The sequence below is a fragment of the Camellia sinensis genome, chromosome 1, assembly GCF_055761805.1.
Source record: "Camellia sinensis isolate YWXY chromosome 1, ASM5576180v1, whole genome shotgun sequence".
Classification (NCBI taxonomy): Eukaryota; Viridiplantae; Streptophyta; class Magnoliopsida; order Ericales; family Theaceae; genus Camellia; species Camellia sinensis.
In genome coordinates this window covers 172,380,684-172,394,206 of record NC_138961.1, presented here as the reverse complement: position 1 = coordinate 172,394,206, position 13,523 = coordinate 172,380,684, and the positions used below count along the sequence as shown (strand labels likewise).

At 36.9% G+C, this 13,523-nt stretch overlaps 1 pseudogene; it reads right to left on the bottom strand.

Annotated features, from left to right (window-relative positions):
• Positions 1 to 7,739: 7,739 nt before the first annotated feature.
• On the bottom strand, positions 7,740 to 10,145 carry LOC114272410 (uncharacterized; annotated as a pseudogene).
• Positions 10,146 to 13,523: the final 3,378 nt, after the last annotated feature.

Here is a 13,523-nt window from a genome sequence, read left to right as displayed (position 1 = left end):
ATAATTTCTCCATTTAGTCCAAACTTTTTTAGCCTAGTTTTTTGATTATTTGATTATTTTAACCTAGTTAAAAAAAATTATATTTAGAATGATAGTTAGTAATTTTTTTAACAAAAAAATGATTTGATGGTTGTGAAAGAGAAATGAAATGATTGATTTAGAAGTAATATTTTGTTTTATTAATTATTTTAATCTCTTTTATCTTTATTGACTATTTTAACCAAAAAAAAGTTTACGCCAAACAAAGCCTTGATTTTCCTTAGGCACTATCACGTGATGCTTTAAGTGTATTGTGATTGGTGGAAATGATAGAACTCGCGATTTTATATTAAATAATTGTGAAATACCAAAGAAATAATAGTTTTTAATTGGTCAGAAACATGACGGATCCCCCTCCTCTCCAACGTTCTTCTCTCTAGCACTCTTCTACACTCGTCACATAATTAAAACACGTGGTAACCAGGGATCCAAAGGCGAGGGAGATGACACGTTTTGTGCATGCAGTCAATCAGTCCAACACTTGTCTACCGTGATTGTGACACCCGAATCTTTTTAAATTTAATACTGTGAATTCCTTGTTATATCAAAAAAACAAAAAAGAGAGAGAGAGAGAAGGTATAATATTTTAATAAGCAGTAAATGACATTTTATAGTTGCATGGTGAGGTTTTTAGACGTGAACCTAACATATAATCATATGTAATTTTAAGAAATCATAGCCTTTAGAATTGGAACAAAATAATAAAAATTAATTAAACATTTGATTCTATAATTATACGTGCCAAAATGAATTCCAAATTAAAAGTATGATTGCTACCAAAACATAACAAGATAGTAAATATATTGTTAGGGGCTAATTCAAAGCAATTATAAACATATATGTTAAAATACGAGACCATTAAAGTTTATCAAAAATTAATATATGATTAGGCCAAGTAGGTTCTACAACAAAGGAGTTCAAACCATTGGTAAGGCCACGTGTAGGAAAAGTAGGGCTTAAGGCACAAAACAATGCCACCTGAGAGCTTGATGTTGTAACACCTGTACAGTAATCAAATAAGGGAAAAATTTGCTTGTTAAGCAAGCATGTGAACCAAGTATAAAAGGGAGAAGGGTGGAAGCGTAGGAGGCAGGCGAAAATTATATATATATATATATAAAGACAAATAGGAGAGACAATATAACCTCGATGTGTGACTCGGAGCATCAAGTGGGATTCATAGTAAGGAATTAACATTAAGGTAAGTTATATTATACCTTGAGTTACCATAATATGTTTTCTATATGTCTTGAGTTACCATAATATATTTTACGAATGTTTTGAGTTACAACAAATTATTTTATATAATTTATGTTTTATGGTTATGTTAATGTTTTAATTACATGGATTATTTTCTGAAATTTATTTGCTTAAATTGAAACCCATGGACATGTTAGTTTAAATTTTAGAAATTATTTGACAAAGAATTTATAAATAATTATGTTCTGTAAGTACCATTACAGGAGTCCCGCGTCTTGGGGGACTTAAATAAACCATTGGCCCCTGTTTGGCCACCTTGTGGTCCTCTGTTTGTCATGGATCCATTGACCCATGTTCTGATTGTCACTCCAATGACCCATGTTCTGTTCTGGTCTGTACCGTGGTTATAGTTAATTACGTAATTTTTATTTCAGTTTCTGTCACTTAAATAATTTATTTATACAACTTAAATTATGTTAATGTTTTAGCTTAAATAACCATCCATGGCTATTTTGTGCCCATATACTCATAGTATAATATTTCTCATTCTGCTATGTGCTTATAGTTGTTACCCCTTTTAGCTGACGAGACTTAGCATGATCAAAATTTTTGGGGGGGGGATAAACCACAATATATATATATATATATATATATATTTGTACTATTTGTATTTCTAATTGGACACTTGGAATAAAATAAAAGCCCAAATGACTATGTTTGTTTCCTTTAAATAAACATTTGGTACCCAATTATTTTATTTTAATTTATTTAATTTATCTGCTTGCCCTACGACTACAAAAATTTTAGAATTATTTTACTTTTATCTTGCTGCGACGCCGAGTCTTTGGGTATCGGGTTTAGGTCGTGACAAAAGTGGTATTAGAGCTTTTACAAATAAAAAAAAACAAAACCTTGAGTGTCTATTAATAAATATATATATATATATATATATATATATATTGTGTCCAACATGATTTAATTAAATATTGGGTAGGCTAAGTTTTCCTGTGTTGTAAGACATGGCAGACCAGGAAGAATTGATTTGGTTCGAGTCCCAGGGAGTGCATTTGACCCTTAACTTATTGGAGGGATGGGGGGGACTCAAAAAGCACTATCGAGCAGACCCACTCCGACCTTGACCGACTCATGGGGAGGCCAGTATATTTGCAGGTCGACCCTAACGAAGACTACCTGTTTTGGAGACTTAGCTGGGCTAGCATCTGCGAGAGATATGTTGGGCCAACACACGTTGTTGGATTAGTACATCCGCATTTCTTGGTTGCTCCCTTACCCCCAAGCTTTGCTGAGAGGAGAGAGAATATATACCCTAGTAGCCACATTCGCATTACTACACCTCCTCCACAGCACATTGTCCAAACCCCAGCTGTGGACTATATTGACAATACCACATACTTAGAGATACCTGTGTGGCTCACTGAACGGCAGTTTTGGGGATATGACCACGGTGTACCGACCAACATGGTCTAGGTAATTTGGCGCTATTTTGGGATTAAGCTCAGTGGATGGGAGTTTGAGTCCCTCGTATAGCAGGAGTTCCTCTGGTTATTCCACAGCCTAGTCTTTTAGAGCCAGTTTTCGTGGGGGCTCAGTGACCTATTCTAGGAGCATGACTGAGAGATGTCGCCGATCTTTTTTTTTTTTTTTTGAGCTGACAATGACTAGTCTAATCCTTCTGTTTTTGTATTAATAGGATTATACACTAATTTTTTACTGTATTTTAAGTACGTTGTACTAATATGTTTTCTTTTGCATAAGTAAAAATGATATATGTTATAGTAACTTGTACTGTTATAATATCTTGTGAATCATAGATAATTAATTGTATACTAAGTGGTTCAAAAAAAAATGGGGAGTCCACTAACCGTTTTTGCCTTGTAGTAATAGCGAATAATGGAAATGGAACCGGATCATCGGTCAGTGGTATTGATCCAACGAAGCAAATCATGAAAAGAGCAGTTACTAGTTTTTTGCGAGCCCTACAAACTAACATTAATAACGGATTGCCTGAACGACGAGAAGAGCCAACTACTTTAAAATAGTTTTAGGACTTGAAACCTACCATATTCACCGGCAGTACAAACCCACTGGTGGCAGAAGCATGGGTGAAAGATATGGGAAAAAATTTCCGAGCGCTACCTTACACAGAAAGACAGAATGTGACTTTTGCTACGTTCACCTTCAAGGATGATGCACAAGAATGGTGGCTTTTTACCTTAGAGAAAAAATATATTGTGACTTGGGTAAGATTCTTGGAGGTTTCTATGAAAAATACTTTCCAAATTCACTATGGGAACAAAAGGCAGCAAAATTCATACATCTAAGGCAAGGAACCATGACGGTGGCTGAATACGAGAGTAAGTTCACACAACTGGCTCGATTTGCGGCATACGTCATCCCCACCGAAGCTCAAAAAGCTAAGAAATTCGAAGCAGGATTAGATGCTGAAATCAAGGACAGGTTAGAGGTTTTGAAACTACCAACCTATTCGGAGGTGGTGGATCGCGTATACATTGCGGAAAAATGGATTAAAGACTCGCGCTTTGGGGAACCAAGCCAGAGGAAGTGATTTTGGGAAAGAGATAACAGAAGACCGGTGTCGCGCCTCCCAATAGGATAAATACGAGCACAACCAGTCCAACCAGTTCAAGCAATCAAGGTCTTACGAATCTCAGAGGTGGCACCATTCCAACTTACTCTACTTGTGGAAGGACTCATTGGGGACAATGCCGTCGAGACACGGGAGCATGCTTTAGATGTGGCCAAGTTGGCCACTTGCTGAGAGATTGTCTAAAGCTTGCTAATCCTATAGTTGGCCCCTCTGAGCCAGTCTGAAAACCTGTGGTACCTAGAGGAGTGAGGAAGGACCAAAAATGCCAAGGAAGAGCTTTTACCCTGGTACCTGCAAAGCCATAAGTTACCGAGAGTGTTGTGTCAGGTACACTTTCTATCTGTGGTCATTTAGCTTATGTTCTCTTTGACTCTAGTTCTACTCATTCTTTTGTTGCACCACACTTTGCTTCCGAGTTAATATTAACACCTGAACCCTTAGGATATGTATTGTTTGTATCTTTTCCTTCTAGTAATTTCGCCCTCAGTGCTGATGTGTACAAATCTTATACTATATCCTTAAAAGATGAAACCTTACACGTAGACTTGATTCCTCTTTGCATTAGTACCTTTGATGTGACCTTAGAAATGGATTGGTTAACTGCCAACCATGCCTCTATCGATTGTGAAGCTAAAAAGGTCTTCCTCCAGTCGCCAAATCAACTCGAACTTGTCTTTGATGGAACTGGAGTTTTTCCCCCTCCATGTGTTATACCATTCATGACAGCCTAACGACTTCTAAGAAAGGGTTGTTGTAGTCGTATCTGTTATATGATCGACACACAACAAGAAGCTCTCATACTTGATACAATCTTTGTGGTTTGAGAATTCCTCGGATGTATTTCCTGAAGACTTGCTTGGATCCTCAGTTGATCGAGAAATCGAATTCACCATTGAAACCCAACCTGATACATAACCAATCTCAAAGGCCCCTTACCACATGTCTATGAGAGAATTGAAAGAACTAAAGACCCAACTCCAAGAACTACTGGACAAAGGCTTCATCCGACCAATTACCTCACCATGGGGAGCTTCAGTACTGTTCATAAAGAAAAAAGATGGTAGGCTATGTATCGATTACCGGGAGTTAAACAAAGTCACCATCAAGAATCGATACCCTCTACCACGAATTGACGACCGATTCGATCAACTAAAAGGTGCCCAAGTATTCTCGAAAATTGACTTGCGTTTTGGCTACCATCAACTAAAAATCAAAATGGAAAGCATCGAAAAGACTACCTTCAGAACCCCTTACAAGCACTACGAGTTTCTCGTCATGCCATTTGGCGTCATAAATGCTCCAGCGGCCTTCATGGACCTCATGAATCGAGTGTTCAAACCCTATCTTGACGAGTTCGTCATAGTCTTAATTGACGACATTCTCATATACTCCAAATTGCCAGAACATCATGAACACCACTTGCGAAGAGTTCTACAGACACTATGCGATCACAAACTCTATGCCAAGTTGAAGAAATGCGAATTTGGATCACCAATGTACACTTTCTCGGTCATGTCATCAACAAAGGCGGCATCTCAGTCGATCCCCAAAAGGTTGCAGCAATCGTGGATTAGCCACGACCCACTAATGTGTCCGAGATTCGAAGCTTCTTGGGTCTAGCTAGCTATTACCTGGTGCTTTGTGCAAGATCTCTCAAAGATAGCTTCACCCTTGACCTAGCTACCTCAGAAGAACACACCCTTTGAATGGACGGACAAGCAGGAACGTTGCTTCCAAGAATTGAAAAATAGACTCGTGACAGCTCTTATACTAGCACTCCCTGCGGAAACAGAAGGGTTCGTAATTTATAGCGATACCTCATACAATGGTTTAGGTTGCGTTCTTATGCAAAATGGGAAGGTTGCATATGCCTCATGTCAACTAAAGACCCACGAGAAGAACTACCCGACCCACGATCTGGTATTAGCCGCAATAATTTTTGCCCTCAAAATCTGGCGTTATTATCTCTATGGAGTAACTTGCAAAATTTACACAGATCACAAGAGTCTCAAATATCTGTTTACATAGAAGCAACAGAATATAAGGCAACGACGATGGCTAGAATTTATGAAGGACTACTATGTGGAGATCCATCACCATCCAGGCAAAGCTAACGTAATAGCAGACGTTGAGTCAAAATCTGGCGTTATTATACCAGAAGTTTGGCATGTACCTTCGTTCCCCAGAAGATCAAGGGACTACTTGCCAACATAATCATGGAACCTGAGTTGATTGAAGAAATTAGAGTCCGCCAATGTGAAGATAAACTTTTGAAAAAAAAGTACAAGGAGCAAGGAGGCACGCCTGATCCTGACTTCAAAATGAGCAATGAGATGCCAAAATTTCGGAATCAAATTTACGTACCCGACCTTCCAGAACTCAAGAAAAAGATACTAGAAAAAGCCCATAGATCGAGGATTACAATCCACCCTGGCAATACGAAGATGTATCACGATCTGAAGGAATGCTTCTGGTGGACAGGAATGAAAAAGGACATAACAAGCCACGTCTCCAAATGCCTGTATTGTCAATAGGTTAATGCAGAACATCAGAGACCTGTAAGAATGTTGCAACTACTCCCTATTCCTGAATGGAAGTGGGAGCACATTACTATGAACTTCATGGTTGAGCTACCGCAATCAGTCTCAAAGAATGACACAATGTGGGTTATCGTGGATCGATTGTCGAAGTCGGCACATTTTTTACCAATTAGAATCATGTACTTGTAACATGCCCGGGGGTACCCGCGTGCGTTAAATAGTTCGGACTCCCTCAGTCTCTTTGATCTAGTCTCACTAGTGCAATGTGAAACGTAGATGAGAGTCCAGATTTGGCAACTTTTATTGAAATCCATTTTATTGCAATTTTGTCAAAAATGGACTACATCACCAGATCTTAGAGTCGCTAGCTAATATTTTTGAGAAACTAGGAAACCCGTGACTCATGCCAAGGCCACTGTTCGTCATAACCAAGGATGCTTGGCTCAGAACCTTAGGTATTAAGGGGAAATGTCATTAATTGAGCACCCTCACTCACCCGATCAAAAGATCAGCCTTTACTAAACCATGATATGAATTTTATTTTCTTTATATGTTCATGTTCTGATTAGTTAATAAATCCTAAAATTTACTATGTGAAGCACACAAGGTATAGACTAGTTTACTCAAATTGGAACAATTCAATTTCATGTTTATTTTTTAAAGGGTTTGGATTTGCCACCACAAGTGGACTTAAAGTTTGTAAATTTGCCACTACAAAATGGGCTTAAAGTTTGTAAATTTGCCACTTGACCGAGTGGGCTTAAACGTATATTCATCGAATGATTCCAATTTAAGCAACAAGCCTTCATCCACAGGCATTCAACCAGTTTATCAAGTAAGCAAATAGTCACATGGTACGGTGCTAAACATAATAAGAAAATTATGTACAAGCGGAATGCTAAAGCATAAAAACTCATATATTTACCATCATCCTGCGAACAAGCTACAAAACAAAGTTAGTAAAATATGCATGATCCTATATACAAATCCTAATGCAATTCATACACAAGAATGCTTCTAAAGATCCGGCTTCTAAAACATGACTAGTGAAACATTGCAACACATACGATAGCACACAAAATCATATAAGAATCAATTAAAGCACAAAGATGCAAATTTAGCCGGATCTAGACATAAATCATGGATGCAAAGCATGGATATGTGTAGCATGTCAGATATATACATATGCAGTGGCGACTCTAGGAATTTTTGTCAATGGTGTCAATCAAAAACTTAAATACCATATATCTTACAGAAAATTCACATTAATCATTATATCACCTATGGAGAAAAAAATCAACAAATTAATTTAAATTCTAAAATTGTAAACAAAAATATTTCAATATATTGATACTATTGTTTAAGCAAAAAGACATGCTAATACACGAGCTTCTACAATTGACCACGACGAGATTTCATATTTTGAAATCGTTGCATAATAAGCTCATTATCAACACTATCAAATACATCTTTCTCAATATGTGTAACCAAACAATCATTCAACCATTGATCTCTCATTCGGTTACGCAATCGATTCTTTATGAATTTCATTGCTGAAAATGCTCTTTCCACTGTTGCAATCGCAACTGGTAAAATCAACGCTAATTTCACAAGCAAATAAACTAATGGATATACAATATCTTTCTTTGTCTCTACCAACTTTCTAGTAAGGTCACCAATCCCTTTGAGTTCAGAAAATTCATTGCTAGAGCGCATGTCAACAATGTAGTTTTGAAGTTGATTATCAAGTGCTATGAGATCTACAGCAGAAAAATCAGATGGATAGAATTCAGCAAGATGGATTAACTTTTGCTTATCAAAAGCACAAAATGAATTATTGGGGTTCATGCATGCCACGCATAGAAGCAACTCTGTACTTGCCTCTGTAAACCGGTTGTTAAGCTCTTGAAGTTGTATATCTATAACAGTATAGAAGATCTCAACACGGTAGTGGTATAAATTTGTGATTTCAGGAGCTTTGCGGCGTAACCTCCCACGAGCTACAAATCTATCATCAATGTTAGGGATAGGAATATCATGTTCGCCGCAAAATAAGTACACTTCTTCCAATAGGGATTCCCATTCATCATCTTTCATCATTTGCAATCGTTACTTAGACACTTTAACTAATGTCATTACATTTACAATATCTTGATCTTTCCTTTGTAGTGCTAATGACAACTCATGTGTGATCCCTAATATATTTTTCATCAGGTGTAAAGTGAAGACAAATTCAAAAGATTGCATTGAATCCATAAGAGAATGAGCTTCAACTCTTCGCTCGGCGTGTAAACCATCCTCTTTAACAACCTCAAGCACATCAATAACAGATGGGAACATCCAAATCAAGTTTATAATTGTTCCATAATGTGATCCCCAACGTGTATCACCAGCCCTTTTAAGATTAGTTTTTTTATTCAAACCTTGCCCACTTAAGAGTTCACCATTGTTCAATGCTTCAGCAACTTTAGTAGCTTGTGCCTCTCGAAGAATATCCCGTCTCTTACAAGACCCTCCAACAACATTCACCAAATTGGAAACCAAGCAAAAAACTTCAGCAACATCAATGTGATTTTTAGCAACAGCAATAAGAGTCAACTGAAGTTGATGAGCAAAACAATGAACATAATACGCTGATTTATTCTCCCTCAGAATTAAAGTTTTAAGACCATTGAATGCACCTTGCATATTAGAAGCTCCATCATAACCTTGCCCACGTATTCTTGCTAAGCTCAATCCATGCCTAGAAAACAAAGACTCAATTGCCGCCTTAAGTGATAAAGATGTGGTATCTGTTACATGTACAATACCAAGAAACTGCTCTGTAACAATACCCTTTTTATCTACATAACGTAGAACAACAGCCATTTGTTCTTTGATCGACACATCACGAGATTCATCGACTAATATTGAAAAATACTCATTGCCAAGATCCTGGATGATAGCATTGGTAGTTTCACTTGCTGCAGCATTGTTAATATCTTTTTGAATATTAGGATGACATAACTTGTTATTTTTTGGAGTATTTTTCAACACAACTTCATTGATAGATTCATTGTGATCAGCTAGAAACAAAGCTCAAGGAAATTTCCTTTACTACTTGAATCATTAGATTCATCATGACCACGAAACGCTAAAACTTGTCGCAAAAGAAACCTTATGCAATCAACTGATGCATTCAAACGAGTTCGATATTCAATCTTTGCTTGTTCAGATTGCTTAGAAAAAGCACTTTCAATGTGTTGCTTTTGTTTCATAAGAACCTCACACTTGTTCACAGCTTGATTATGAGCACTATTAAGACCCCCAACGTGAATTCGTAGCCTTTCTTTCTTGTTCCAAGTTGTGAACCCTCCCGCCACAAAAGTGTCACCACCCCCTTGTTTACCGGTATCAGGTCTAAATAAATAACAACATAAGCAAAATACAGCATCCTTTTCTATGCTATATTCCAACAAATTCTTGTTTTCTTTAAACCAGGCAGGATTAAACCGACGCATGACTCCACTAATGTCTCTTTGAGGAAAATTGTGGTCAAGAGGTTGACAAGGACCCTTTTGTAAATATGCTCTTCTGATTTCATCTTGATTGTTAGGATGATAAGAAGAAATTTTTTGTCGTAGCCCCGGGTCAGATAGAAGATTGTTCACATCTACATGATTTTGCTTAGAAGAAGTTTCTTCTGTAGGAGATGAATCTTCTACTACTGTTGATTTTCTTTTAAGAAATTTGTCCATAGCGGTAAAACTAATTGGTAAAAAAAAATAAAGAAAAACATTGTAAAACATATCACCAAATCAACCACTCATAAATCAATTACAGTGCAACGTAACATCTCTAACAAAGCATACCAAGCATTGAAGCATCATATGCATAATAATACATTTACAAATTATAAACAATTAGTGAGCCAAAAAAACAAAACTAAGGGGAAAAATAAAACCCCTAATTTTCAGCCCCAATATAAGGGGGAAGTTAAACAATATTGATGTTTTAACAAAACATATACAAACAAAATATACATAATTCATTTACAAACAAGACAATTATTGAACAAAAAAAAAAGCCCTAATTTTTACCCAAAAAATTGTTGATTTATATTTATTCTATCCAAAATACTATAAAATAGAGAAATGATTATACAAAATTTACCTAATAACTGAGTAGAGTAGTTGATGTCGTTGTTGGAAAATATTGATGATGAAAACAGAGAGATGTGGAGAGTGATGAAGAATGAGAGAGAGCTTGGAGTTTCTCTAAGCCATCTGCCGCCTTGCCTGAAGCTTGAAATGAAAAGAGATGGCATTGGCAAGGATAGTCTGGCTTCCAATGCAAGATACAAACAACCACTTTACAAATAAAATATATTAAACAAAAAGTAAACAAAAGATTGATGCACCTTGACGTCAGGTCTCCAATTTCCAAAGCAAGAATACAAACTATCACTTTACAAATAAAATATTTTAAACAAAAAGTAGACCAAAAAAAAAAAAAAAAATGACTTTACAAATAAAATATTTTAAACAAAAAATAGGTAAAAGTTAAAAAGTAAACTTTTTTCATTGGTGAGTTCAAAAGAGTAGGACTTAAAACTATGGGTTCAAAATTGTATTTTAATGGGTTCAATTACTAATTTTTTTCCTAAAATATAATATTTATATAATAAATAAATAAAAAAATTCAGCCAGGGGGTTCGGGTGACACCCCTGACCAAGCCTTGGAACCGCCCCTGTACATATGTACAGTTAAGGAAAGCAATTAAAGAATAGGATAGAAAGAAACGGGGTGGGGAATTATTACAACACTTTAAATATTACAGACCTGAGGGAGATAAATAAAATAAAATTCTCATAAACACTCAAAATAAAAATAAAATAAAGAACTTCATATACTTTGGAAAAACAAACTGCCCACAATTAATAACCCAACTCAATAGTCCACTGGCGCATTCCACTCCTTTTCTCCAATGAAATTTGAGCCCAACAAGTAAGCTCAAAATTATGAAACCAAATGTTGTAAACCTCCGGCCATTACCATTTATCTTTAACCCAGTAGGCCTACACACCAGCAAATTACTGTGGGCCCAATAACCCACTTACAACTCATCAGCACATATTATGATATATATAAGTTCAGCCCATGTACTCATGTTGAGCATCTTCAATGGAGGGCCCCCACCTTAGGTGGTTGTATATTAGGAGAAAGAGCACCACCATAGTACTGTAATATAGTTGAGTTATATGAATTTATCCTCTCAACTTGTTTTACAGCTCTATGGTCCATCTATACTATCACATTTCTCCCTGAATCACCACTTCAAGAAACTGAAACAGTGAAGCCTTCAAAATCCACAGCAACAGTAAATCCCAAACCCATTACTTCTTCCCCAGCAACATTTGCAAGGAAACATGCTGATTTCACGGCCGCACAGATTGCATGCCAAATATCAGTTGAAGATTGCTCAACACAGTCACTCTCTTTCCAAATCTATATTAGGCTGCTAGCAGAACCTAGAAGTTTTTCATTCTCATCAAACAGACCTACGCGAGCGTTGCCGGTGCCAACATCAATGCCGAGGAAGACGAAGGAGCGGTGGTGGTGGCTCAGTGCGGAGACTTTTATCTTTTTGTTCTAGCCCTCCATCCGGATATACATATATGTATAAGTTATATGGAATTGAGAGAGAGAGAGAGAGAGAGAGAGAGAGAGAGAAAGAAAGAGCTCATGTATGCGTGTATTTGTGTGTGATAGGAGAAAGAGGTGCCGAGAGGGAGAAGAGGTAGCTCTGAACAGCTACCCCTCCCCCCCTTTTGTGTGCGTGTGCTGTGTGTGTGTGTGTGGTGAAGCTCAGTGTGTGTGTGTGATGTGTATCAGTGTGTGTGTGTGCGTTTGTGTGCGTGTGTGATGTGTATCAGTGTGTGTGTGTGCGTGTGTGTGTGTGTTGTGTGTGTATAAGTGTGTTGTGTGTGCTGTGCGTGTGTATCCCTGTTTTTTTTTATTCTTCAATGTGTGTGTGTCTTTGTGTTTTTGAAAACAAATTGATCCTCTGTCAACCCCGTGAGAGAGAGAGGGAGAGACCAGGTGTGTGTTTTTGCTCTTCCCCTCTGTGTGTAGCTCTGTGTTGTCTTGCCGAGAGGGAGCGGCCAGATTTTTGCATGTGGCTCTCTGTGTATTATTCTTTCCACCCTCTCACCTGCTCTCCTCTCTTTTCAATATTCTCCACCTTCTCACCTGCTCTCCTCTCTTTTCAATATTCTCCACCTACCTTTGAACCCCACTCCCGCCGAATTCAACATCTCTATCTCCCTCTCATTTTGTTTTTCAATTTCAGATTCTCTCCTTTAAAATAATACACCACCCACTCCCTCTTTAACCGAACACACTTTAACACCTACTCTGCACTCACTCATTATAATCTCTCTATCATCTATTCCAACGCCTCACACATCCTAACAAATATCTTATCTCCATCTCCACTCCAAAAACATTATCATTCCTCTAACCCTCTCTTCTCATCTTCTTATTATGCTCCACTCACAAACTCATCATAATACCAAACCCATCTTGACCAAATATTCTAACATATATACATATAAATTGAATTCAATCCCTTTTTATTATTATTATTATTATTATTATATTTTTTTTATTATTTTCTATATATAAAATATCAAAAATATATTATTTATACCAATTTATATAAAAACATCTAAAAATATGTACAAACACATAAAATTATAAAATAATAAAAAAGATTTGAGTGATATAAAATAATTTGGTCAAAATGGGTGAGGTTTGGGATTAAAGTTTCAATCTGATTTTTCTGCTGATAAATTCATAAAATAGCATATTCCAAGTTTCATTATTGGGTGGTCAAAGGAAAACGCCCAAGTCTTAGGGCCGGTCAAAATGGAGTGTCTATATTACTTCCTTTCTAAGTTCGCCACTCTATACATTAAGGATCATTCGTTTGCACGACACCCCAGCTTCAATCGTATCCGATAGAGACCCCCGTTTCATGTCTCGTTTCTGGAACAAATTGCAAGAAGCTTTTGGAACCACTCTGAAGTTTAGTACGGCTTATCACCCGTAAACTGATGGGCAATCTAAAAGGA